The 27,779-nt window shown below is 44.5% G+C and overlaps 1 protein-coding gene across 3 annotated transcripts in view; it reads left to right on the top strand.

Moving 5' to 3' along the window:
* Window positions 1-27,779, top strand: part of MAF (MAF bZIP transcription factor) — a 310,576-nt gene that overhangs the window by 41,350 nt on the left and 241,447 nt on the right. Inside the window, exon 3 of one of the 3 annotated variants that reach the window (XR_008994034.1) lies at window positions 8,946-23,370. The exons of the other annotated variants lie outside the window; for them this stretch is intronic. The gene's annotated coding sequence lies outside the window, so the exon portion shown is untranslated. Of the gene's footprint in view, window positions 1-8,945; window positions 23,371-27,779 lie in introns of those variants that run through there. 3 annotated transcript variants of the gene reach the window in all.

The raw sequence follows: 27,779 nt of genomic DNA, 5'->3' as shown, positions 1-27,779 counted from the left end.
GACCCAAGGCAGATCTGATGAATCTTAAATATTCTTTCACAGTGAATTGGGTTATATCCATTCCAGAAGGAGCTATTTTTTTTTTTGCATCTGTACAGCAATATGTAGAATATGGCGTTTCATTATTTTGTTTGCTTTAACATTTATCTAATTTTTAGGAATTTTCCGCAAAGGTATTTCTAAGTATATTTTCAAGATCAAGTCGTGTGTGTGTGTGTGTGTGTGTGTGTGTGTGTGAAGAATGCTTCTGAGTTACGTCTCCCTTCACTTCCCATCACCTTCATTTGCAGTACAGAAAGGAACTTTCCAAAGAAAAAGGAGAAAACTTCCTAGACTGGTTCTCATGTCCTTTCTCACCACATGTTCCATATTTCCCAGCAGAAACATGCATTAGAATGTTCTGTATCATTGCCTCCATTAGGGAACTTGGAATTGTCAAATTGTATGTCCCAGTAACTGGGTTTTGAAAGTGATGTTTGTATTTAGATTCCTTCTTAGTTCCAGCTCAGAAAGATGTCCTAGAAGTCTATCTTCTCCCCTGTAACTTCCAAGAATACTATTAATAGTTGGTCAGCTGCCTGGTTAAGCTTTTTTCCTTCTTTTTTCAAGTTGGATATGTTGACATGAAACATTGTATAAATTGAAGGTATACAGCACTTTACTTTGATACACTTACATGTTATGATATGGTTGCCATTGTAAGCTATTTATCATGCTACTTACTTACAAATACAGTAGTATTGTCTGTATTCAATACACTATTTTATGGGTCTTTTCAGTTTAGTCCACGCATGTGCACCTGAGGCTGGGACCCTTATTTCCCCCATTTTACAGAAGAGGAAACTGAAACAAAGAGAAAGTAACTTGCCTGAGCTCCCATCGCTGGTGAGCGGTAGGAGCAGGCCCTGACGTAGTGTGTGCTCCTAACCAAGATCTTATCCCCCTTCCCCCATTCAACATTTACTCTTGTTTCCTAAACATACAACCACGTTGGTATTGCCTTTCGGACCAGCGCCCAGTTCCCCATCTTGCTCTTGACCCCATGATGTTGCTGCCTGAAGCTAGCAGTAAAACATGAAAGATGAAATGGATGGCCAGCTTCATCCAGGGCTTGCAGAAAATTAGTTGATGTGTCCTTACGTGAAGCAGGTTCTCTTAATACCATCATGCCTTATGTGAAATGGAATAATTTTAATTTTTACTGGCTTCCATAGAGATAGACTCTCGCTGGGGACCTTAAACATGATCTTAGCCCATCACACCGAACCTTTCTAGCCCTTCTCTCATTCCAGGTTTCCCCACTCCATGTTGAAACTATCAACTACGGTACATGACTGGGAAGCTCACTCTCTAAGTGCAGTTTCAGTAAGTCTGTACCATCGCACTCTGAGAAGAGGAACAAATTCTCTGGTTGGGTTTTATTTTCATTTGTGTTACTGAGCCGCATTTAAAGTAAGCTGTCTCAGACTCTCTTCATAAAGGAGTTGTAGCCCTGTGCTCAGGGCGTTTTTAGCTTTTTATCCAATGAGACCAAGTTTTAGTATCTGTTCGGTCTTCCTAACTCTTTGATGATATTGGTAGATTAGTATTAATATATATGGAGAGAGATTATATATATTATTATATAATATTAATTGTATATATATTGTATATGTCATATATAATATGTATGTTTAATTATATATATTATATAAATTACTGGTAGATTTTGAAATATCCACCATTTTCTACTAGAATCACCTTTTTTCCCCAGTGGTTTGTGAAAAGTTAACATTGTGCATCAGAGCTGGCTTCACGGGTGTGTGATGTGGCCTGCGCAGTCATCCTGGGCTCTGTGCTCAGAAGGGCCCCTCACTTGACAGAATGCTCTGCTGTCCCCTTCTTTAAATTCTTGACAATTTTTGAGCAAGGGGTCCTGAATTGTCATTTTGCAGTCAGCCTCATAAATTATGCAGCCAGTCTAGTCTACCACTCCCCATCTTTAAACAACTATATATCTTCTCCAAGTTTGATTTGCCAGCACTGGAGGTCCAAAGTTGCTCTGAGTTTTCTGGTATACCTTGAGATGTCTGTTGTGTAGCTCTTTATCCTACCAGGCTCACTTTGTTCCCCTTACACTTATTGAAGGATAGAATTTAAAACCATGAAGGGAAAGACTCAAAGACCATCTATTTAATAGTCTATAAGTCAAGAAGGAAATCAAATATCAGAAATGCATGTCAAATTGCTTCTTCTGAGGGAACCAGAGATACCTGGCCCAAGATGGTTTGAGCCCATACAGAACACCGCGGGCATCGATGGGGCTTATCTCAGCAGTGGCCAGACATGAAAAGTCTTTAAGAGTATCAGTCTCACCTATTTGATAGATTATCAGGATATTACAAGATGTTCTCAGAGGAAATCTGTCATTTCAGATGATTCTATCACCATTGGTGATAGAATATTAACCAGTGTACAAGTATGAATGTCATTAATGTGAAAAATCAGTTAATACATAAAATAAAACAGAGTTTTAGTATTTTTCTTTGCCCATGGATAATCAAGTTTTCCATAGGAAAAATAATAATGCAATGTCATTTAGTAAAATAGCATTTTGAAATCACTGAGAATTTCTTAATCTAAAGCAACACTCCCCAAAGAACTTCCATGATAGAAAGGTTGTATACCCGTGCTGTCCATTGAGGTGTGACTACTGAGCACTGGTGTGAGAGTAACAAGAGAACCTGAAATTTTAATATTAGCCAATTTTAGTTAGTTTCATTTTAAATAGCCAGATGAGGTGAGTGCCATTGAACAGCACCAAAAAGTCCTTTATTTTTTTTTATCTGCTCTTCAGTTCCATATCCAGGCTTACTTTTCTTCCATAGTCGGTCACATCTCACTGTCTGCCGCATGGCTTTTCCAGACTTATCTGTACAAACGTTTCTGCATCTCATAGTCCAAGATTCAGTGGGGGAGGGTCTGGGTGAATGGGCACACACTTAGTCCTGAAACTTGGACAAACTTGTGGGGTCACCAAATCGTGACATCCCAGAAGCCGGGCATGTAGACAGAGGAACATTTTGCTGTCCTCCCCAACACACAGGAAGTTATGGAAAAGTGGGAGGCGCTGCCGTCTTGAGAACACACAGCACTCACATATGTGATACACTGTGTCTCAGATATAAACCCTTCATGTACACGGCCCTTGTAATCTTGGGATCAAGGCAGCAGGCTAGGTGCCATTTGCATTTTATACATGAGGAATCCATGAATCTAGAAGGCACCTTGACCAGGGTGCTGTCACTTACGCACTGCAGGGTGAAGTTAGACACCAGTTCTCTCTGGCCCCAAACCCATTCTACTTCCAATCTTGGGTGTCTACATGGGATTACAGGAGAACACCCACAGTCACAGGTAGTGTGGGTGGGGCTACCTTTGTCTCCTGTCCTTTTAAAAGCCTGGGAAGAATCTGTTTTCATTGCTGGGGTCACTGTTCGTGGTGTGACCCCCTGAATAGTTTTGTCCAGTGAAATGCGAAATTCACAATGACATGGTTCTGCTTTTTAAAATAACCTGAAGATTTTAGGGACTTTTATTGTTTATATGGTTGAGAGAGAGAGAGATAGGGAGAGAAAAACATAGCTGTACGCACACACACTCACACATATGCACACACGCACACGCACCATGCTGAGATATCCCACCATGGCATCGTTTCTTTTCCTTTCTTGGAAAGGTTCTGACAACTGATGATATTAAATGCCACTCAGAATCAAAATTGTGTGGAAATCCCCCGCCTGGAAACTCCTGCCTTGAAGTCAATCGTGACCTGCTTGCCATGGTCACTGGCGGTTAACCCAGGCCAGGGCCAGTGCTGTGACCGCTGTGGGGTTGAGGTGTGAGTCCCAAAGGGGAAGGAAGCTAATCCCTCCCAGCCCAGGAAACCCAGCTGACCCTTTGGAGCGCAAGACTCAGAAAGTCCCAGCTTGCAGGATCAGCCAGGCCCCGAGTGGCCCCACCAGGGTCACCAGATCTGGCTCCTCTGTGTGCTGGGCGCAGAGAGTCAGGGGTGGAGGCAGGGGAGGCCAGTTCCCTCTTTCTCTGGCTGCTTCCCTTTGTTATCCGTGGCCTTGGAGAGTTCTCGAGGGGTCTGATTTGGAACCCCACCATGGGCCTCGTCCCCGGGCCACTGACCTGAGTTGCTTAAGCAACACCAGTCTGGAAGCTGGCCTTGACTTGATCTAATCCTAGCGGCACTCACTCATCACGTGGCCCAGTCCCAAGTGACAGGCACCCGGGAAGCTTAGGGACAGGCCCAGCTAGCCAGCGGCCCCTGCAGGGTCCGGCTTTCCTGTTGGGCTTCCTGGCCTTAGGGCTTCCTCGGCGCACCAGGTCCCATCTGCTGCCCCTCCTGCACTGTGACCCGGAGGGGCTGCCCCTGGAGCCAGCATCCCAGCACCGCTGGTCGGCTCACCCGGGAGCTTGCACAAGCAGGCAGAGGAATCTGTCACTGAAAGCCTGTGTACTGGGGGTCAGGAGAACCGGCGAATCTCCTCTGCTTCTTAATTCCCTCTCTCAGGCCAGCAGGACGCCACCTGACGCCAGTGCCCGAAGCTCTGATTTAATCATATAAAACCCTAGTAGCTTGGGGATGGTGGGAGCCCTGGTAGCTCTTTGTCCTACTCGGCCCTGCCCTTTCCCCTCTCTGTGAGCTGGGGCCTATCACCTCATCCCCGGAAGCCTCAGTTTCCCCCCCTTAAAAGCAGAACAGTCCCCATGGGGCAGCATTTGGGGAGGGGGAGAGGGTAATGCTGTGCATAGGGGCCCCACCAGGGCCTCGGCAAGACTTTCTTTCAGCCCCCAGCTTTATTGCTCCACTCAACGAGGACTTGGACTGTGGGCACAGGTATTTTCTGCACGAACAGAGGCATGTCTGACACTGGGGAGAGAACTTTTGGAGAGGAGATGGAATCATTCATATCGGGATCATTTCCTCCAGGTCAGACTGTGCGGATGCTGTAAACGTCCATGAGAGTCTTTGAGAAACAGGGCAGTGGTAACGACGGTAGTGCTAGTAGTAAGGCTGGTAATGGTACTAGAGCAAGAGTAGGACTTAAACCTACTAAAGCCTTTCACAAACCAGCTCCTCCACTGCGGCCAGCAACCCTGACACTTAATCTGATCATCCTCCCTCATTCCAGAAAACCTCTAGTCTTTCCCCTGCCAGATGGTGGCAGGTGACCTCCTGGGATCCTTTCCTGTGACTCTAGGCAGCCTTACAATTGGAGCAGTGGGGGCTCCAGGAGAGACTGATGTGGTCTCGGGTGCTTGAAAAGATTTCTTATTATAGAGATCAACTTAGAGAAAAGAATTTAAAAAAATAAATCGAAATTCCATCACTCATAACCCCCTCCGAGAAAATCAGACAAATCACAGTTAATGACTTTGGTGAATGTTATTGCAGTCGGTTTTCTATGCATACATAGTTTAGGGGATTTCTATAATTGTGATCATGTGCTATTTATATGGGAATATATCCTGTGTTCTTCCACTCAGTGCGAGGCTATGTGTAATTACTTTTGTCTGAAAATTATTTTTAAGAGTCTACTGAATATCGTATTTTTAGAATAAAATAATTTAACCATCAAGCTATTATTAGATATTTAGGTTGCCTCCAGTTTTTCCTATTATAGATAAGACTTTTCTGAACATCTTTATACACAAATCTTTGTGGGATCTCTGATTATTTCTTTAGTATAAATGCTAACAAGTGAAATTATTTGTTAAACTATGATTGAAACATTCAATACATAAAACAAAATTGCTTTCCAGAAAGACCAAACCAGTTTATACTTCTACAAACACTGCAGGAGATGACCAGTTTACTATAACTACCTTATCAGATCATTTTATAGAACTTTCTTTGATAATGAAGCAGTTATATCTTATTGTTTTAATATTTTCATATGACATATAATACATTGTGTTTATATACATATAGAATATACATTATTTTGTGTATATGTCTTTCTTTACTCTTGAATAGTTTTCCATAGTTTTATTTATATCCATTTTTAGTTCCTCCTATGAATTTCCTGTTCTTTTCCCTCCATGTCCACTTTTTTTGTCACTTCCTAATTGACAGTATTTTCCTTATTGATTTCTCATAACTCTTTATATATTGTATATTAACCTCAAAATTTTTTCCGTGTTTATCTCTTGCCTTTTAATGTACTTATCTTTTTACATGTACAATACTTGTATTGTTCTCAAACTTCCTATATTCCTTGCTGTTATGTTTAGAAAGAATTTTCCCATTTATATCAGTTAACTCCTCACCTGTATTTTCTTTATATTTTTTTATTTGATATCTGACTTTTAAACCTTCAATCCACCTAGACTTTATTTGTATTTGATATGAGATGGTGACTTGGTTTATTTCATAAATAATCATTTTCTTAAACAACATTTGTCAGAAGAGCCTTCCTTTCTCCATTGTTTTTGATGCATCATTTATTACACTTTAACTTCATACACACACACACCAACAGTTTTTCCAAGAGTGTTTCACTTCATTCATCTATTTGTTAATTCTTACAATAGGACAGACACACCACAGACAACATGCACACGCGCACACACACACACACACACACACACACACACACACACTCCCATGCAGATGCCTGCTACATGAATCTAAGTCTGGAGTGAACACAGAAGATGTTGGTAGGTCACCACCCTGAGATATACATCTTTTATTGCTGCTGTTGCTGGCAGAACTAGGGAGTGAATTCCACACTCTGAAATTTCATAGACTGCTCTACTCAGGGCAATGTTGGTGAGAGCTGTCCTACATAGTGTTGAGTGCAGTACGAGGATCATGATGTTTCATAGTTTAAAAGGGGCTTCTCTTTATTTCTCCATTCTATTCTATAATCTATCATCTATCTATCTATCTATCTATCTATCTATCTATCTATCTATCTATCTATCTATCTTATCTGTTTGTCAGTCTCTATCTGTATCTATCTATCTATCTATCTATCTATCTATCTATCTATCATATGTCTATAGATCTATCATCCTTCTATCAACTATTTATCTAATCATCACTGTCATCTGCCTAACTTTCTTGAGCACCAAATGTGTGCTTAGCATGTATAACCCAGGGTGAAGGGACATGATCCTGACTCTTGAAGTACTGTCAACTATCAGTTGTGTGGGAGAGAGGTACACAGTAAAAGATGAACACACAACTCTATTCTTGCTTCCATTTATGATCATTACAGTCTCCATTAAGATCCCACATAGAGCCTTAGCTGACCTGAGGAAGCAGTGTTTGATGCTGTCTCCACTCCTTCATGAATAACACATGTTATATGTAAATGTGTGAGAAACGTTATTCATACTAATATTTCCAGCTCTTCTTCTCTCCTGGAGCTGAGGGTACATCCACACACCTCTTGATGTTAGGCATGGTCATGTACCTTGATGTGACCAATAAAATATGAGCCAATGTGACCAGCACCATTTCTGGGAGGGAGCATTTAAGAGTTAGGGTAGGATGCTCCCAGCTCCCAGCTAATGCTGTAGCAACCCAGGAAGCCATGTGTTGAGAAGCTGATGCTAGAAATAATGGCATTGCCCACAGCCAGAATCTCAGAGTTACTGTGCAATGTGAAAAGCAACTCTATATCTGCCCCTGCAAATTTGCATGAGAACTTCAGGGCAAGTGAGAAATAAACCTGTGCTGGTTAAAACCCCGTAAGGTTGGGGACTCTTTGTTAGAGTTGCAGAGCCTCTCTTTACCTGGCTTATGTAAAATGAACTGATCTTGTCATATGTGGGTCAGGGAAGGCTTCACTCAAGAGCAGGATTTTGAAGCAAGAGTGGAAATTCCCTGAAAGTAATTCTTCTAATCCTCCCAGCAAGCTTGTGATACCACACAGATGGTATTTTTGTCATTGTTATTGTCATCATCACTAATGAGTAAGATTAAAATTGAGGCCTGGAGAGATTAGAGGGCCCACTGTCTATGTTAGAAGCTGGGCTCAGATGCTGGGTGTTTTTTCCCTGTATCTCCTTCACTTTCCTCTAGGTGTAGGCCCTTTATAAATAATATCCTAAAAGGGAAGTGGCAACTGGTCACTAGTCTTAAAGTAGATGATACTGGCAGTATTCTGTAAGTCACAGGTCTTGGGGATAAAGGATATTGCCTGTAAGGTATTGAAACCTACACGTATATGGGCATTTAGCCAATTCAGTGGCATTGCATTCTGGCAGCTTTTTGGCATATTTTCGCAGTGATACATAGTCTCTTACATTCAGGTGTCTGGCTGGCCTGATTCCTTTGTTCACATGGGCAAAACCACACAGTAATGGGGTGAGACAGGGAGACACAAGAAAATGGAGCATCTGAAGTGTGTACAGCACCTTTTTGATTTTTACTAAAAGGAAAATGTGAACATTTTACATTTTCACTAAGTGTAAAATTATATTCAGATTCTGTTTTTATTGGCAGAAGTCAAAGTCAAGCTGACACACAACTTCAAACATCACAGGTTAGGAATAAAATCTTGTCTGTCCCCAAACTGTACTGCCCAGTAGCCAACTTTTGGCCAGTCACCTACCCAAGTAGAGCCTGGCCTCTTTCCTCAGGGGATTGTAATGTAAAATGTAACCAAAGGCAAAGAGAGCCCTTCGGGATGGCTCGAGAGGATGGTGGTTGTAGGGATCCAGGTGAGCTGTTTGCTGGCCATCGCCACCTTCCTGTGTCCCCAGACCCTGACCCTCTTCCTCCATGTGCTCACCCGGGGGGCAGGGGGGAAAGGGGATCTTGGCCCAGCCTTGTAGAGTGTACTGTTTAGCTGTTATTGTTTTGATGGCAATGGAGGAGGGAGAATGCTAATTGTGAAGGGAGGATCCACTGGGTAAGAAAATTCATTTCTCCACGTCCTCAGGAGTGGAGTTAATCACCTGGGAGGTCATGCAGAGGTCGCTGGAGCTGCAAGCTATGTTGAAATAAAGGTGACAGCAAGTGAGGAGTGGATCCCTATTACTTCCACCCCCTCTCCCCCAGCAGATTTCTCATTCCGTTTTTGGTATCCCAACCTCTGGACAAAAGATCAGGTTTTATGCTAGAGGAGCACAGAAGGCAATCTGAATAAATAGATGTCCAAGTCTTTTCCCATTTCTCATCTTTTCTCTCTGTCTTTTTCTCAAGTCAGAGAAGAAGAGTAAAATTCAGACTAAGATTTCGGTGCTTGCTAATGACCGTGCTGCCCTCACTACTGGGCTTAGGGTACCAAGCTTTAATATCAGGGATTTTTTAGCATCCCTAAATTTGCCTTTCATTTTTGCTTCAGACGCTATAAAATAGAAGTGGCAGGATTGCTGGATACCCCTTCAGATTGGTCCTTTGTATGGAAAAGCAGTATTTAGAGAGAAACAAAATACAGGCCATTGCTCGACTCCCTTTTAAAAGTATAAGCTTCCCTTCTGTTGATAAAAAGGATAGCCCTTGTGGAATAGATAAACAATGTCTTGGTTAAAGTTCTTGGTCCATGGGTACAGTCTAAGTTTTATACAAAGAGGCCAGTGAAGAGAAGATAAATATAGAGAGAAAAAGAAAGAGGCTAAGACACTGAGTTATCCCAAAGGGCATTCCTGTATTAGTCATCTTATAAAAATGATACGTACCACAGAATATCTATTTTTAGAGGCCAGGAGGTTATGTGAAGCAGTTCAGATGTCGGCAAAGACCCAGAGGCCAGCTCCTAGTGATGATATTGGATATTTAGATATTTATTTTCTTTATTTTAACTGTGCAAAGCTGGTACTGACCACATGGACCTGTTGGCCACTTGGGGACAGTGTGACAAGTTCCATGTGCTTCCTCAAAGACATCTGAGACCTAAAGTGATTCTTTTGTGTTATTTTTGTCCATGGTCTAGGCCTGGGCACCACACATGCACACACACACACGGGAGCGGCTCATTATGCACACTGTTTAATTATCACACCCAGCGGAGACCTATTTCAGAAGAGGAAAGGATGTCCCCAGCTCTCACACTAGGACTCAACTTTTATTAAAAGCCTGAAGGAGCATGAGGAAGAGACCTCTCCATTCCTCCTAATGATCTGATTAGGGTATTTTATTTCAGCTCTTTCTCAGGAGTTAAATCTTAGCTGAGTGTCTAGAGGCAGGTAGCTTGCAGCTTCTCTCCAGGGCAGAGCACATGCTAGCTGGCTCCTGAACAGTTGCAAATCTGTGGGATTCAGTGATTGGAGCTGAATTAAACCGCACCTGAAATGCACGGCCCTCTCACCTGCTGCCCATGCGCTTTGCTTCTCTGTCCTTTATTCAGTCAAACCCTGCTCCAGGAGGCTTCTCGAGGCTCCACTCTCTGATTTGCTCCAAAGACGGGTCTTACCCTGGTTGGGGGCTGCTGTCATAGGCGACCCTGCACAGCCCGGCGGTTGGCCTTCTGTCTGTCCATGACCCTCCTCCCTTCTTCCAGTCCAGAGTCCGGGGCCTGTTTCTACCCCACACTCCATGCAGGTAGTCGGACAGATTCAGGGCTGGAGAAAGGTACTCAGGAGTACACGGTGCCTCTCTCCAGGCCACTGGGGTAGGCTCTGCAGATTTAGCAGAGAAAAAAACACAGGACCCCCGGTTCAATGTGAATTCCAGATAAATGACAGGTATATTTTTAGTGTAAGTAGGTCCCACACAGCATTGGGACCTACTTATATTAATACATTTTCATTGTTTATATGAAATTCAGTTTGAACTGGAAGCCATGTATTTTACCTGGTGACCCTCTCCCAGGGCACCTTTCTTACGGGCAGTCACACGGGCCCCAGCCCATCCTAGCCCCTCTTCAGACAGACAGCACTTAGGAACGAAGAGAGGACACCACCCTCTGAAATCCCACTGGTGCTGATTTTCTTATCCTTAGGAGGACCTGAGGTTCCCTGGCTTAGGCATGACTCCCAGGACCCTTTCCTAGGAATCAGCTGCAGCGGTTGGGGGCTGTTTCACTGTAACCCCACTGCCTTGGAAGACCTGGAAGTTACCGCCAATGCTCGGGCCAGGGCATGATTCTAAGGGCTCTACAGCGATACAACTAAAATGTCTCATGTTGGCGCTGCTTTTCATTTAGACAGTTCAAAGCATGTGCTTCGTACTTCCTGCTGACCCCCCAACCACTGAGTGAGACAGGACTTGTAGGAAAATCGGTCTTGGGGACTTGTGACTTAACCCAAAGCCTTCTGGCTGACCACTGGTGGGATGCATTGAGGGCGAGCCTCCTGGATTCTCTTTCACTGGCCTGTCCGTAGACACAGCAGCTGCCTGGGCCTTGCGTCCTTTCTGGCCACAGGGAGGTGACTCAGGGTAGTGACCAATTGCCCTTCTTTCCTTTGCTAGGCCTGTCCTTTTACTAGCTCCAGGATATTAATTATGCAAAGAGTTAACCATAATTAATTTTGAAAGGAGACTAAACAAACCATGCTTATTATTAATTTCTTTAATTACATATTACTTTTTTATATATTTATTTCTAAAGTAGTCCAATAAAGTTCACAAAATTCAGAAAAACATTAACATTAAAATAATAATCACTAAGGTCCACTCTCAATACACTAGAAAGACCCTTATTAACATTGTGTTTTTTATCTGTATCTATTTTTGAGGCATACCTAAACGCACATGTCCATTCAAATTTGTGTAAATGCCTTGAAACACACTTTATGAAATTAATAATGTCCTTAAATATTTTATCCTGTTTTTTCACATAGTGTACCCCACATACCTTTTCAAGGGCATTTAAATGTTCTTTGAGAGAATGGGGTTTACATACTTCCCAATATTCACATCTGTTTCCTCTCATGCCTTCAGGGGGCTCTGAATTCTAACTAGGCCCCTGCAGAGCCCTGATGTCATGGGTCACCTGGATGGAAAACGTTCTGGATGGTTAGAAACCCGTGTCCACTCCCGGCCGGTTTGTACTGCTCAGGAGACCTAAGAAAGCCAGCCAACCATCATGTCACGTTTTCTGCATATGAGAAACGGGAATGTGCCCATGTTCTTCTCAAGCTAGAAGAAATGGAAAGACAAACAGGACTTTAAAAGAAAACGTTTGGGTATGTCTTCAAGGTTGGGTGCTCCCGACATACATAAGCTGTATTTATGCTTGTCTGGGCCCCACTTGAGGGTTCACACATTATTCTGGCTCTTTGAGAAGAAAATTCTCTCCTGACACTTGATGAATATATGTCATCCCCTGTCTGAACTTAAGTGAAAATAAGCATTTATTGAGCACTTAGGATCCATACACCCATCTATGCATTCAGCCAATCTTTATTACATGCCAACTACCTGCTGGGCACTATGCTGGGCACATGGACATGAATGATTCCACTTCACCCTCCAGAAACACCCTGAGATGTCAGTATTGTTATTATTAAGGCTCCGTTAAGAAGTATTTTAAAATAATTATAAGGTCACAGAAGGTTGTTGAAATAGTACATAGAGTTTTAGACACGCTCCCTCCAAATCTCCCCAGTGGTGAATTTCTACCTATTTCCCCTGCTCCCTTCCTTCTTCCTTCCCTGCCTCTCTCTTTCTCTTTCTTTCTTTTATACAGAAGGACACCGAGGCTCAAGACAGCTAAGTAGCTTTCTTAAATGAAATATCAGGATAATATATGTAAGGACATTATGAATTTTAAAAGTATGTTTCTAGGCATTTACACAAGCATGAATGTATGCATGTATTTATGTGCCTTAAAGAACAGATACAAACAAAAAGACCAAAGTGTTAATACGGGTTTCCTCAGCTATCAAAGCATGACAGAGTGATGGTTATTTTCATATTCATGTTTTTCTCTATGTCTTGATGTTTCATTTTTACATTTCCACCTAGTTAGAGGAGGGTGGAGACTAGGATCTAACTTGGGTCTGTTTGAATCCACATAAAACCCCTCCCACCTCCCAGGGGAATGTATGCTGATTCACAAGAGCCCAGAGGGAGTGTGAAATCTTTTATTTCAGAGCCAGGAGTACCAGTCAGTCATTTCCCGCTTCCCAGCGTGCTTCAGGACACCCCTGAAGTAGCCCTTGTGTCCTAGAGTGGTTTTCTTCTCAGCTGGGGGAAGAATTTGGGTTGACTTACTAACACTACAGGTAGAAACAAAAATAGAACCCCCTGACCATTTGTTTCCTCTTGTGGACACCCAGCTTTGCTCAGTGGGGCTGGAGGAGATGCTGCTTCTATAAATATACAGATGCAGGAGGATCTGCCTCCGGGTCATCAGCCCCTAGATGGGACTGCAGAGAATGCATGCTACTGCAGGCACCCAGCTCTGAGAAAGCTCTGGATTTCTGAGACTCCCTGAACACTTAGTGATCGTACATAAAGAAGCCAAAGACAGCCAATTTCCTTTTCAGAGTTTTGGATTTTTCTGTCCAGAATGCATATAAGCATGTGTATTCAATAATAGCACTAACACAATAGGAAGCTCTCTACTGGCTTCCCTCTTACCTCTTTGCTCCTGTCAAATGGATACCTGAACGCCTTAAGTCAAACTGTATTTTATTCAGAGAATGGGTTACTTGAGATATGGTTGTGACATTAACCAGGGCCAAGCCCAGTGGCAGTTCCGCCAAGAGCCTTCATGTGGAATCTGGATTTCAGCACAGGAAGAGCCCAGCTTCGCTCTGTTTTTGCTTGGCTTGGATGCTTTTGCTCAGTTCCTACCCAAGTGGCAGGGGTTTTTGCCAAGAGCAGGATGAGTTCCTGGCCACGGGGACAGTGTCTGTTGACAGCATGGGTGGTTCACAGAAGCAAATGCCTCCAACTGCATGGGTCCAACTTCCTTCATGATGGACGGGATTCCAGAGAATCATACCCTTGCTACTTGACCTGCCATGAGAAGGAGCAAAGGGCTGCTGGCACTGTGGAATTGGATGTGGCCAAAGAACTGAAGGGGACAGAGGAAAACTCTTGGAATATGAGACCCCTGAATCCTCAAATTTCACTTTTCAAAACTGCTGCCTTCCTTCTTTTCTGTCGGTCTTGAACCAACATGTTGCTGGGCCATTTTACCAGGAGACCCTTCTCGGGAGGCCTTCCCAAATCGCCAGATAATATTCTCTTCAAACTACTGTGGGATTCCTACCCACGCTCCCCACCCTCACCCCCTGCACACACACACAGTCTGCTCTGGGAAGTGGTGTTGCTGATCCCGAAATGCAATACTGGGACCCCATCAAATGGAAGCACCCCAGATTCCTGTGTCATGAGGTCACCAAATATTGGCATTAGAAAGGGAATCTGGTAGACATGAAGTTTCCGCTCTTTTCCCTGGTGGGACTTGATCTGCTGAGCCCGAACGAAGGGAAATATTTTCAAGACCTTCTAATATGAGATGCCATCGAGTGAATGACTTCTTTTGTGTGAGGGGCTGATTCCTCTCTTCTTGAGGTTATTTAGATTCCACTTAAGCAAGGTAAGAAGGCCAGCTTAGGGCTATGTTTGGAGACAGTGAAGCAGATGGAACTATTATCAAAGAAAACAGGAAGCTCTGATATTTTGTGGGCAATTTTATTTTGTGAGGGGAGAGCTTTGGGGAACCAAAACCAAACTGTATCTTTCTAGTAGAGATCCAAAAATATGGTCTATCCCTGGAAACAGGCAAGTTTACTAAACCGCAAATGACACATAGCCATTTCCAACTGAACGGAGCCAGGTTCCCCTGCAGGGCTGGCGGGCTGGATTTGACTGGTACCAGCTCACAAGGGCCAAGTGTTAAATTTCCAGAAATTTCGAGTCAGTGTTTATATACAGCCATTATTAAAACCTAAATCATGTAAACTTACAGTCAAATGCCTTCAATTTTTAAAGACGTACTAAGTACTCAAAAATCCTCACTCTCTAACTCTCTTGCTGTGCTGTACTATTATCTTTGCTTTTGTTATGATCTGCACCTATTGTACCACGTAGTGGGGGATCACTGCACATCCCTTCCCACCTCCACATTTGGGGACATCACGGGAGCTTGAAATTGACCAGGGTGCTGCAAATCAAATTGCTTCTCCTTTTTTTTTTTTTTTTTTTTGTCCGGGAGAGCCAGTTGTAAAATATTTACCAGCACACTACTCATCTGCAGGACCCATCCCCAGTGTTTAAAACCAGGAACTGGACCTGCAGAGTCAAGGAGATGTGTGTCTGGGCAAACTGCCTCTGGCCATTCGTCAGAACCTACAGTTAGTGGGCATCCGTCCATTCACATCTGAGGCAGAAGAGACAAGAAGATTATTGTACATGGGGTTGAATGATGTGAACTCTCACATCAGTTCGTTTCATTTTTCCTAATGAATTAAGAGCCTTTTATACCATTTAGCTACTGTCCTACAGAAGCTTGGCATTTTAAGGCAAGGAAGTTTATTTCCTCACGTGTTTCTAAGAATCTTCTTTCCAGCCTTCTATATGGGCTTTGACTTACAGGGTATGAATATCAGTAACCATATGCTTTCTCTAGCTTTTCTTCCCCCTTTCCTGCTTGGTGCATAGCATTCTTCATGAAAGCCACAATTATTGCTAGAAAAGACCCCGACTCCTGAAAATTATGGTTTTGTGACAAACATATTAAGCTTTTCTATAATGCCATTTGCAGCTTTAATCATATTTTTAAAAAAGGAGGTTGAAGAAACCCAGCATCTTCTTTTGTTGATGTAAATGAAGGGAACTCAAATATATAACATCAAAAACCATTATCAGTGAAAAGTTGCAGCTGAAATTGAATGATGAATTTTTCAACTTAAAGGGATTTGAAAAGTTTACTCTGATTTATTCCCTTTTTTCCCCTCTGTTGGAATAATATAGTTTTGCTTGATCTTGTTGCCTTTCTAAATTGATCAAGTGGCTGCCAATATTTGGAGGAAGAATAAAAAGGAGTCCAACCTACTACATCTTTGTTTGGTCCTCCAAGGCCCCTCTGTCCCCCTCCAAGTGCCTGGCCGTGGACAGAGCCATGTTTTAATATCTGTTGTCTTGCCAAGTCAAAAAGGGATTCACTGTTCTCAAGGTCTCTGGACTATCACTTTCCCCAAAACATCCATCCCGGGTATTGCGGGAGGCAGAGAAGCTCTGCATAGCTATTTATTTTAAGTGCCTGATTAAAATTTCATGAAAACAGGAAGTCAGGGGAAAAGAATAGATTGCAAGAGCGATGAAATCCGGGGCTTTGTAATTTTTAGCTCACAGGGAAAAAAAAAGCGTTAAATCGTAAGGAAGGTATATTTTCAGAATCGTGCTGTGGCCACTAATGGCATATTTTGTCACTGGCTGGGGAGCTGGTGAACTAAGAATGGGCTCAATTTTTTAAATCTTATTACACAGTTTTGCTCTCATTTAGAAATTGTCACCTTAAAGTAACCTAATGCTGCTCTACTTAAAGCAAACCTCATGCACTATCTCTGTGTGCATGCTGACCACGTTGCCTTCTATCTAAGCAGATATAAATGTTGTCCTGACACAATCAAACAGCACAGAATCTGTCCACCCCATAAGTTGGTGTTGCCTAAGAACTTAATCTTATCTAACTCCCATATCCAATGGGATAAAGAGTTTTGGGGAAAGAAAGTAATGACATATTTTTTTGCTGGATGACAACTGAATTATTTCTTTATACGGTCAATGGGAAGTGATGTTTCTCCAAAGAAATATCTGTCACCACTTAGCTGTCGAGGAAGTCAGCATTCAGAAAAAAAGAAAAACATAAAGAAACCATAGGCACACTAAAGCTTTCAGTGCGACCCAGTGCAATTGTAGGGGCACAAATGACACATCAAATGTTCCTGTTGTGATGCTGTTCCTGGTCATTCCAGAATCCCAGATGGATGCTGGATAGCCAACTGTAAGCTTCGGGATCTCAAGCTGAGCTGTCATTTGGCTGACCAGACAGGAATAATTGCAACAGGCTAATGGCTAGTAAGTTTCATTTGCTCATCTTAAATAAATCCCTATCTGAAAAAAAAAAAAAACCGGCTTCAAAGTCCAGTCGCAGGGGGAGGCGTAATCCTTAGGAGATGGGTCGGCATGCAGCGGGAAATCGAGCAAGATGGAATTGCACGCCCCCCTGGCTGATGCAGCTAACTCACTTCCCCTCCCCTTAGCAAAGGTTAAGTCCTTTAGATCTCTTTCCGGGTCTCCCATTTGCCCATGGAAACTGACCTGCACAGGGTTGAGAGACTTTTATCGAGTAGGAAAAGCAACTGAGGATGCTGATGGGAACAGTGGGATGTCAGGGCGTCCTTTCCAAAGCTCCTCAAATCCCCCTGGGCCTGAGTAGGCTGCAGTGTATCCCTGGGGAAATCCAAGTATCTCCAGGATAAGTGTGTGTGTATTTACACAAGGTAGCTTGGGGTCATTTCATGCTGAATACCACTGGACCTTCACAGCTATGTTAATTGAGGTAGAAGAAAAGGCAATAAACCACAGTAAACGTTTCAAGTCCCCTCAAAGTTGGAAGGCCAGTCATTTAACTGAAGCTGCTGTCGGCCTAATGAACTCGTTGCCATGGGACTGAGTTGGTAGACAGGCCTTGCTGCATGATGATCTACACCACTCAAGGACTTATCATTTGCACAATGTGTGACAGTGGATGAGTCATTGCATCTCTCTGTCCCTCAGTTGCCCCCCCATCTGTAGAATGGGGCTTCTGATAGTTGTTATGCTCACTGCTCCCCACCTCTGTCAGCACTTTCTTAAGAATGGGCTTTGTTTGCCTTGGAATTCTTTGCTAACTCCTCTGCAAACTTCACTACCTCCCTGGGTAGCCACTGTCTCTTGCTCAACAATCCAGTCTCACCATTCAGCAACGTGTCTGGCCACAGTAGTTGCACTGTAGTAAATATCTGTAGAATGAATGAACAAGAGAATGAATACTTTAAGACTGCTGTGAGAATAGATATAAGACCATACGTCACTGCTCCTTGAAGACTTTCAGAGAGCCAGCATTTCCTGTGCTGGGGTCAGGTCTGAGCAGAGAAGGACCCGCTGTTTCCTGGTCACCCCAAAGGAGCAGCTGTAGAGAGGCGTTCTCCTCCCAGCTACGGTGGAGGAATAATGTTAGCACAGTCATAGCTGGGAGAGGAATAGTTAATTGAATGGAATAGATAACTACTCTGGCTTTGCCACATAGAAAGCTCTGTGCTGTAATTTCATGACCATATCTACTGTCAAGCACTATTGACAAATAGATCAGGAAAAACATATGAAGAAAAGAAAAACAACTAGATGCTAGGAGAGAAATCTCTTGGGAGGAGCATTTGTATGATGGGTCCGATGCTATCATTCAGAAAACCCTCAAAATTCTTTTCCCATCCCTCTGTCTTTCTCCTTGTGCTGCATATGATTTTGAGGCAGAAGACGTGGTGTCTCTTCTCTGGAATTTGGAAATCTAAGCCTGGTGCTCCCAGGGAGATATGCTTCTCAGAGTTCTCCAACTGCATAGCATTTATGAAGCAACTTCCTCCAAGGAGCCCCAAGCATTTAGAATCCTAATCAAATTCAGCCTTACAACATTCGGTGATATTAAATGACTTTTGCCCAAAGCTCCAGCAAGCAAGCCATCATCGGATTGGCAAGAAGCCTCTGTGATTTAATCACAGGCTTCTGTAGACTCACAGAGCACTTTGTGGAGACCTTGCTCACAGCATTTGCTGCGCTTTGCCTTCAGATACGTGCATCCATCCTGCATGCATTTCTCTCCCCAGCTTGACTCTAAACTCCCCAAGGGCAGGGGCAACATCTAGATTGCCCTGATATACGTACACAATCCTGGGCAGAGGGAGAGGCATATTTGTCTGTAGAACTGTATTAGGCATTTATATTTACTTCATAGCTATTCCATCCACTCCTGCAGTAGCTGCAGGTGAGATCAGGCCCAGTTCCTCTGGCAGCTCTGGGCAGGGGAAATGGGCCTCTGTTTGCAAGCTTGTTACTCTCCTGTATAGTAGAGTCACTGAAGCACTATCTTGCCTGCATAGGATGATTCATGCTGAAGGAGGAATGTGGCTTCTACCCAAGAGAAGCTGAGAGTGGCATTGAGGAAATCAAATGACACTGGGACAGTGAAGGGCCCTTGGCTTGGGGGCTGAAACCACCTGGATGTCAGTCCAGGCTCTATCTCTCAGTAACTCTGTGTCCTTGAGCGAGATCCTCCACCTCTCTGAATCTCATATGCCCCAGGCCGCTATCTCTAAACCCCTACACATTTTAGATTGTCTGCCTTTGAGCTCACTGACCTCTGAGGTAACACACCTTTTCTTCACATGGACTAGATTTCCCTGTAAGCACCATTTTCCATGGCTATTTCCCCAACTAGAAGTTGAGGTCTTTGGAGGCGGTGACCACAGTTTATTCATCCTTACTTCCCTGGAGCCCACCATTATTCCTAGAAAATGAAGATGATAATACAATCACCTATCACACAGGATTGTGAATTAGAGGTCTATTTACGGAAGTGCTTAATATGGTGTCTTTTTCACATAGGAAGCATAAAAAAGCTTCTGGCTCTTGCAATATTTATTCAGTGAAGGTGTGAAATGAACCATCCTATTGGAATAGCTGGCATTTTCCCCATTTTACAGATGAGGTAACTGAGTCTCGGAGACACAAGCGTGTTGGAGGTTCTTGTACGGGAAAGATGCAGCCGACTGGCGTGCACATTGTGTTGGTGATGGTGAGAATTTGCAGAGGGTAGAAGGATGGCTTTTTGTTCAAGAGACTTTAAGAAGGAGGAGGCTCTTGCTCACAGTGGTTGGGGAACAGTTCTGTTGGGAAATCCTGAGCCCTAGAATTCCGGAGTCCACAACAGGAAGAACCTGAAGATCCTGTAGGAAATGTGTCCTGAGGATTAATGGTGGGTCTAAATGCTGAGTGAGGACTTTTCTCTTTCCTCATCTGCATTTGGGAGATCTTTACTTTTCCTTTTTAAAGATCAATGTGCTATATTTCTTTTTTTCTGAAGGTACATCTATTAAACTAACGGTGGTTGAGCAGGCAGACAATTCCCCACCATGTAATTAACCCCCTCGGGGTCCCATTAAGATCCAATGATATTTTGTGATTTTATTAACTAAAAGTAAATAGGGACGGTAGCTACTGGGGAGCTCAGATTTAGAATTCTCGGTCTCTGGAGCACAAGGGGTTCACTTTAACAGTGTGTTCCCTGCCTAAGCATTTTCTATGTGTTCTCGCTGTTAATTCACTATTGTATTGAATCCTACAGGGGAGTATAATGTATTGGTTAGGAGAGAATTCTCGGGAGCTGGGCTTCGGCAGTACTAACTGAACGATCTTGGATAAGTTACTCAACTCTCTGAGCTTCGGCTTTTTCATCTAAAATATGAGGGTGACGATAGCATTTACTGCCTTGTGGTAAGGATGAAATAAGATAAGCAGCCAAGTGCACGGGAGAGTCTGAGGCACTTAGCTAATACTCTTCAAATGCTATTGCTCCATAGCAGCAGTAAAATCAGGGGCCCTGGGTGTCCACCTCTTCTTCTCAGGTACAGAGACAGGCCCAGTGGGTAGGTGAACATGGCCCAAGACCACCCAAGTGACAGCTGGGAGGTAAACCAGGTCTGGTTGGCTCCAAAGCCGGTACTTCTTCCTACTCTGTTAGCACCAGGAATAACTGGCCACTGCTCTGTGGGTACCAGTTAGACAGTAAATAAGAGAAGGCATTTCCATGCACTTCATCCAGATTCCAGAACCCTGCAGGCGAGAGACTGAGACAGAGCGGGAGAGGATAGTTTGGGGAAAGGCATTAGGGGCTGCAAGAGGCCTTTGTGTGCCCCCGGCCAGCTCCTGGATGTGGGAAGGGGCTCAGCATGGCCTCAGTGGAGGTGAGAAGTGCACATAGCCAGGAAGATGCTGAAAGGTCTTTCAGGCCATGCTGAGAACTCTCATTTCCCTTCTCAGAAGAATTGAAAACCGTTGAAGGGCTTAAATCAAGGGAGTGATTTGATCTGAACTGTATTTTTCATCTAAAATATGAGGATGATGATAGCGTTTACTTCCTTGTGGTAAGAATGAAATAAGATAAGCAGCGAAGTGCAAGGGAGAGTCTGAGGCACTCAGACTGCCAGTTGGGAAAGAATGGGAAGGTGTGAGTGGCTGGCAAGAGGGGAGGGGAGGAGAACAGTTGGCAGACAACTGCTGAATGATTTCTCGGTGCGTCTCCAGTACCCAGAAGAGCCTCGCCTCTTTGCAGTCCTGTTGGCTTGAAGTGTGAATGCACATACCCAGGGTGTTTATTCCATGCAGTTTTGTGTCCCCAGAGGTCTCCAGCATCACCTGCTGCCCATCTCACCCTTGCAGATGGGGTGCTCTTCTAGCAGAAGTCAGTGCACTGGGAGAGGGAACATGTGACCAGGCTGGGAGGGCTGAGTCAGGATGCATGAACTGTCACAAGGGTGTCAGGTTCTAGTGCCTTTTCCCACCTGGCAACAGGTAATGGGACACGAGTAGCTGCCTGTACTGTGAACCCAGAGCATCCTGGATGAATGCGATGTCACACCAGCCCCGTGGGCTAGGAAATGGAACTATGTGCCAGCCCAGCTGTACCCGTGCAGAGCACAGGCAGGAACCTGGGGTATATGAGAGCAGCGCTGCCTGATGTGGCCTCATGCCAGGCCCCGTGGATCACAGGCTCTGCTGGTCCCCATGGGCTGGGGAAAGTTAGCAGTGATCACAGTGAGGACCTGGGTTTGGTATTGCAGCTGTTAAGCAGAGAGAGGGAGGCACAGAGCCAAGACATATTCTTTAGACATGACACCTCTCAGGTGCCCCGGAAGGCTGTGGCACACTTGGGCTTGGCATTGAGAACTGAGGGCTCTTGGGAATAGTTTTCCTTGGAAATTTTGGGGTGGAGACCACTCCCCCCCCAATAAAATCCAGTTTAGACAAAGCAGGTTGCAGACCCAGATGCTCTCTCTCATGGGCAGAGCTCACCCCCTCTGTGAGTTATAATAGCACATCCAGCTTGTCTTTAGAACCGGGATATTTTACACCCCATCTCCTGTGGGATCATCTGTCCTTGCTTGTCCCTGAGGAGGTTACATTATTGTTTCTAGATTTCATGAGTTCTGGGTAACAGCTCCAAGTATGCTGGTCTGTGTTGTGTGCCCTTCGGTAAGTCACTGAACCACTCTGATCCTCTGTAGTCTCATGTGTACAAGGGGGATGATTGCTCTGGTGCTGCCATAGGCAGGTTATGAGGATCAAGCAAGGTAATAAGCTTGAAGAACTTTAGAAAGCTAGAAAGCAGAATATGACTGCTTTATTAGTATTAGTGAAAATAATAAGTTACTATCAGTAGACCCTTATTGAGCATCTACTATGTCCTAGGTGCTAGGGATGCCCAGATGTGGGACACATGGGTCTTTCACTTCTAGGAACTTCTAATCCTCATGTATATATAATAGAGCTAATAATACTAACTAAGGCTTACTATGTGCCAGGTACTGTTCTCAATATTCTGTGTGCATTAAGTAATTCAATCCTCACAGTAACCCTACTATGTAAGACACTATTACCATCATTTCACAGATGAGGAAACTGAGGCACAGAGGGACCAGGTAACTTTTTCAAAGTCAGGAACCTGGTGAGAATTGGTGCCAGGATCAAATCCTTGCCAGCCGGTTGTAGAACCCGTATTCCTAACCACTACCCCACATGGTCTGTTGAAGAAGCCTCAATGACGGCTTTAGGATTCCCCGTGGTAGTTACACAAGATATCTGTCTGTGTGCAAAGTGTGGGTTATTAACCACTTCCCCATGTGGCCTTGGGTTCACCATTGAAGCCCAGAGAAAGACAACTGAACTCCTTGGTGCGGTGAAGTCACTGACATGATGTCACACTTCCACTTGGAGGCATCTTTCATGTCACTGAACAGAGTCGTGGTGGCAAGTTAATAAAGGGACCCAGAGACAGTCCTGTGGTAGGAGAGGGCTTACACCAAGCACCATAGCTACTGTGACCACGTGGCCCTTGAGGAGGCAGCCTGGAGAAGCCCATCATGCATCTGGTGCCAACCCCCATCAGTGGCCCCCACTGGCCAAATCCAGGCAATGGGACCCTGGCTGACCTCAGCCACACAAAGCAGCTTCTCAGGGCACAGAACTGTGCAGACAAGGCTGGATGTGGGGTCTGTAGGAGTAGACAGAGAGTATCTAGAGGAATGATAAATCTGTTTCAAACCCCAGAGTCTTCTGCCACTCGAACCTGAATTTTCAGTCATCCTGTTGCAAGAATATGGCAGTGCTAGAACCATGCACGGACGTGCTTGGGAACATCAAAGCTTTGGGTAGCAAGCCCTCCTTTAAAATCATGTATATATGTTATATTTACACCTGTGCTGAGAGAAGTTATTATTTTTATGCAAACCAAGCTGATCCTTACAAAGCTAGTACTCATGAAGCCATACCTGCAAACCACACCTTCACCAAAAACAAAAAAAAAAAAGGTCGAATGGCAATGCATTTAAAAAAAGAAATTCCATTACACATTTGAATGATAGGTGATGGGAAGTCTGACAAGTTACGCGTTCAAAGTCCTTCCAGCGGCACCACTATGAATAGACAATGAGGACACATTTGCTTTTCTCCAACAAGCCAGAAGATCTTATAACCCTGTGCAATGAAAAGCCCTGAGAATTGGGCCAGAAAGCTCTGCTGTGATTTACCTGAAAACAACTGTTAAACATTTCAGAGATTAAACTTACTAAAATGTAGGGGCAGGAAGATTGGAGAAGACGTGGCAAACAAATATCAAATGTTCCACTTCTGTGGTGAGGGGCTGGTGCGGGAGGAATGTCTTCCTTTTATTGATTTCATTCTTTCATTTGATGAGGATTGATTGTGCTTCTCCTTGCCTGGGAGATACATAGTGCTGAAAAAGACTGGGACTTTAACATCCAGGACGTCTTGCATGAGATGCAGCCTATCGCCGTGGAGGGGAGAGCCTAGGCTGAACTGGGACAGCAATATTGTTAACTAGTATTTATTGAGGGCATCTTATACAGCGGTTTCTAAGGTAAGCACTTTCCATAGTTTATTGCATTTAATCCTCACAGCAAGCTCCTGAGGCGGGTGCTGCTGTCATCCCCATTTATAGATGAGGAAAGTGAGTCACAGGGAAGTTAATGAACTTGCCTGGGAACCACCACTGGTCAAAGGTAGAACTGGGAATCATATTCCAGGCTGCTTGATTTCAGAGCCACTGCTCATAACTACTTTGATGGCTTCCTGTATATTCTCCTTACCTGCCATGTAGCCTCCGGAAAGCTCCATTCAGTGAGCTTCTACTGAATTCCAGGAATGGCGTAGGGAGCCTGTCCATATATTGTCTCATATCCTCATCCCATCATGAGGTGACTATCTTTTATTGTTCTCATGTTCCGATTGGGGAACTTGATACCCAACAAGCTTTTGTGGCATTTCTTTGGCCACATAGCTAGTCAGTTGCAGAACTGGGATTCAACGCGGTGTTTCTATGGCTCTAAAACCTGTGTGCCAGCTTCTGTGTGCCGCGTCTCAGCTGCTGCCGAGTCAAGCAGTCAGTATCCCGGCATGGGAACCTGTCACAAGGGGCTGATGCTGATGCTGCAGGGGCCTGGTCCACTCTCTCCCCTGGTGTACTTTCGTGAGCATGTGAGCTCACACACACACATGCACACAGGCATGCAAGCAAGCAGTGTGGCTGCTAGTCCTTATAGGTGCCTTTATACACATCAGGGAAAGGCGAAAGGCACCTGCTTTGGGCAATAGTCAGCACCTCTGTGCTGGACATCTGCCACCTTCCAGCTGCCCCTGCTGAAGGGGGGTGGCTTGTTGGGGAGCCCTCAGCACTGTGCAGCTGTGTGTAGGGCTCCACATGACCCATCCCGGGAGCACACAACCATTCATCCTCATCAGCTGCAAGAATGAAATCGATACCAGCAAACCCACATTTTTTCCTGCCACAAAACCTAACTCGGGCACATCTGTTTCTTTATGATGTTTTTACCATTATTTTCCTCACATTCAAATATGGATGATCTGGGAGCCGTTAAACAGTTGTTTTCATAAACGGCCCACCATTGCCTTCCCAGGATCCTCCAAGAGTTTCCCCACTGCCACGTAGAGAGCGATTCCTTCTCAGGAGAGAGGCAGCTTGGATGGTGAATTGGGGCTCTTATTGCTCCCCCAGTAGGACCCCTTGAGAAGTCTCCAGGTTCAGAAGCCATGCTATCTTCCACCGCAAGAGCCCTGGATCATGTCCCCTCTGTGGAATGTGGAGCCCATAGCCTGGGAATGTGCCACCAAACCCAGATGATCGTGTGCAAATGTGCAGAGCTGAAAGTTCCCATTTTCCTCAGCCAGATATCAGAACCAGGAGCTGGTTTGAAAATTGCCTGGAAATTGGCTTGTGGGAGAAACAATTGAGGGAATGAAATGGGCTCCACCTTGAGATAGGAATTGCCCCAAAGCCTGGGGAAGCCCGTGCTAGAGATGAAGGGTCTCCGGCTTGGATTCAAGGGCAGAGGAGGAAAGATCCATCCTTCACGACAGGAAGATGGTCTCGTGCAAAGAGCTGTGGGATCATGGGAGAAGCTGCCTCAAGAGGCAGTGAGTTCTCCATCATGGGGAAGAATCAGGAAGAACCCTCTCTTGGAAGATAGTGGAAAAAAGATTCAGGCATTGGGTGGCAGTTTAGAAAGATGACATCTGCTGAGTTAAGCAGTCAGTATCCCATCATGAGGACCTGTCACAAGGGGCTGATGCTGAAGCTACAGGGGCCTGAGATGCTGAGCTTACAACGGATCGGCGGCCTTCTCCAGCACGGGCCTGTGACTAGTATTTTTGCCACAGCTAATCAGAGTGGCTCGTGTTTACAAACACAGGCCGAGGAGGATATTGAGAATGCAAGCACGTGTCTGAGGTAAGGCGTCTGTGGGTTCCAGTGCTAGGTCTGGCACGAGCTGTTTAGTGAACTTTTCTAAGCCTCAGCAGAGTCCCGCATACATCAGAGCGTGCCTGTCTCACAGGGGTCGTGCAGGTTCAGCGGCTCCCTAAAGGTCAAGAGCTTAGCACTCCGTAAGTGACAATGGCAGGTACGTGCCGATAGCATCAGGTGCCGAAACTGAGCTCTTCTGAACCCAAGAGCATGCTTACTTTGGAGTGCTGCATTCTATAACAATATTTATAATATCACTCATAGCTCCAAATGCATTCTGTGTCTCCCCTACTTTGGAAATTAACATACGTTAAATGCAGCAACATTTTATTGTCGATGAAGATGGTAAAACTTTCCTGGGTAGTCTGGCCTTTCTGAAATAAACACTGGAATTTATTACTATTTATATGCATATTTTAGGCTGTCATATACCTAACCCATTTCAAGGTTCTCTCTCTCCATCCCTCTCCATCACACACACACACACACACACACACACACACACACACACACACAAGCATGCACACACACATATTAAAAAAATGTTCCATCTGCTATGTGAATGGGTGTGAGGGGCGATTATTTCCACTCCTTTTTCCCCCTTGCTTTCTTTTTGCAAAGGGAACACCTATTTGGGGTTGGCATGACATTAATAAAAATAATAAAGGAGAAGGTTAGGAGGAAAAAGGTAAATGAAGCAATTCATACATCATCTAGGAGAGACGCAGGAGTAAGGCAGAGAAAAATCACCGTCCTGCACCGCAAATGGGGAGATTCTCATGAGTCAGCACACTTGCAGCTTTCTGGGCTCCCGGCTGCCACTGCTGTGGGCTCGGCTTTATCCTCTCGCTGGGGTTGGGCCTGGTTTGCAGAGTTCTCATAATTAGCTCTGCTGCTTTTCTGCAGCGGGTGCTAAATGAGGCACCTCTTTATGTGTCACAGCATTTTAAAATTCAAAAGAATCCCTCCCTGCAACCACACACCCATGTCCAGGAGCACACACCCACACCCACACCCACACACGTGTGCACACACACACATGAGGCAATGTACACAGTAGTGACCTTGACCAGTGTACCTACACGCAGGAGTGACCAACTACTCCCAGTACAGAATGAAAATATAGGGCTCCTTGTTCAAGAAATATTAAAAATTCAAGACAGCCACAGATGAGTATAAAATGTGCAGAGAACTTACAAGCCAGGGCTCCTGAATGACTGTACAGGTCACATGCTTATGAAGCTGTCCCCACCTGCTGCCTTTTTAGGTCACAAGCCTTGTGGGTATGACAGTAAATAGAGCCCAAGTGGCTTTACATGGTCCCTTCGATCATCAGCTGCCCCAAAAGGTGAGGGAAAATGGAGCAGAACCTTCCACTCTGGAACCCGCTAGATCAGATGAGTGACTGTCAGCTGGGTCTCCTAGGCATGGGCAGAAACAGAAGGCTGCTCTGGAAAAGGTGGCCAGTGACAGTCAAGAGGCTGTTGGGAAATGCCTCATTCCAGGGACCAGTTAGAAAACCTTATTAACATCCCAGAATTATACAACTTTTCAATTGCAGGATTCCCTAGAAAGCATCTCTTCTAACAGCCTTATTTTCCCTAAATGTGGACACTGAGGCCCTGACAGAAGGGAAGCCTGGCTGTTATACCCATCTTACAGAAGAAGAAACTGAGGCACATTAACATCCAATAGCTTTCTGAAGGTCACATGGCTGGTGAGAGTTGGTCTTAGCAACCTGATTGCAGATTCCCCATTGTCAGTTCTCAGCCACACCTGAAG

This window comes from Manis pentadactyla, chromosome 15 (assembly GCF_030020395.1).
Source record: "Manis pentadactyla isolate mManPen7 chromosome 15, mManPen7.hap1, whole genome shotgun sequence".
NCBI classification, from domain to species: Eukaryota; Metazoa; Chordata; class Mammalia; order Pholidota; family Manidae; genus Manis; species Manis pentadactyla.
The sequence above is the reverse complement of the archived record's forward strand: the minus strand, read 5'-3'. Positions and strand labels throughout refer to the sequence as shown.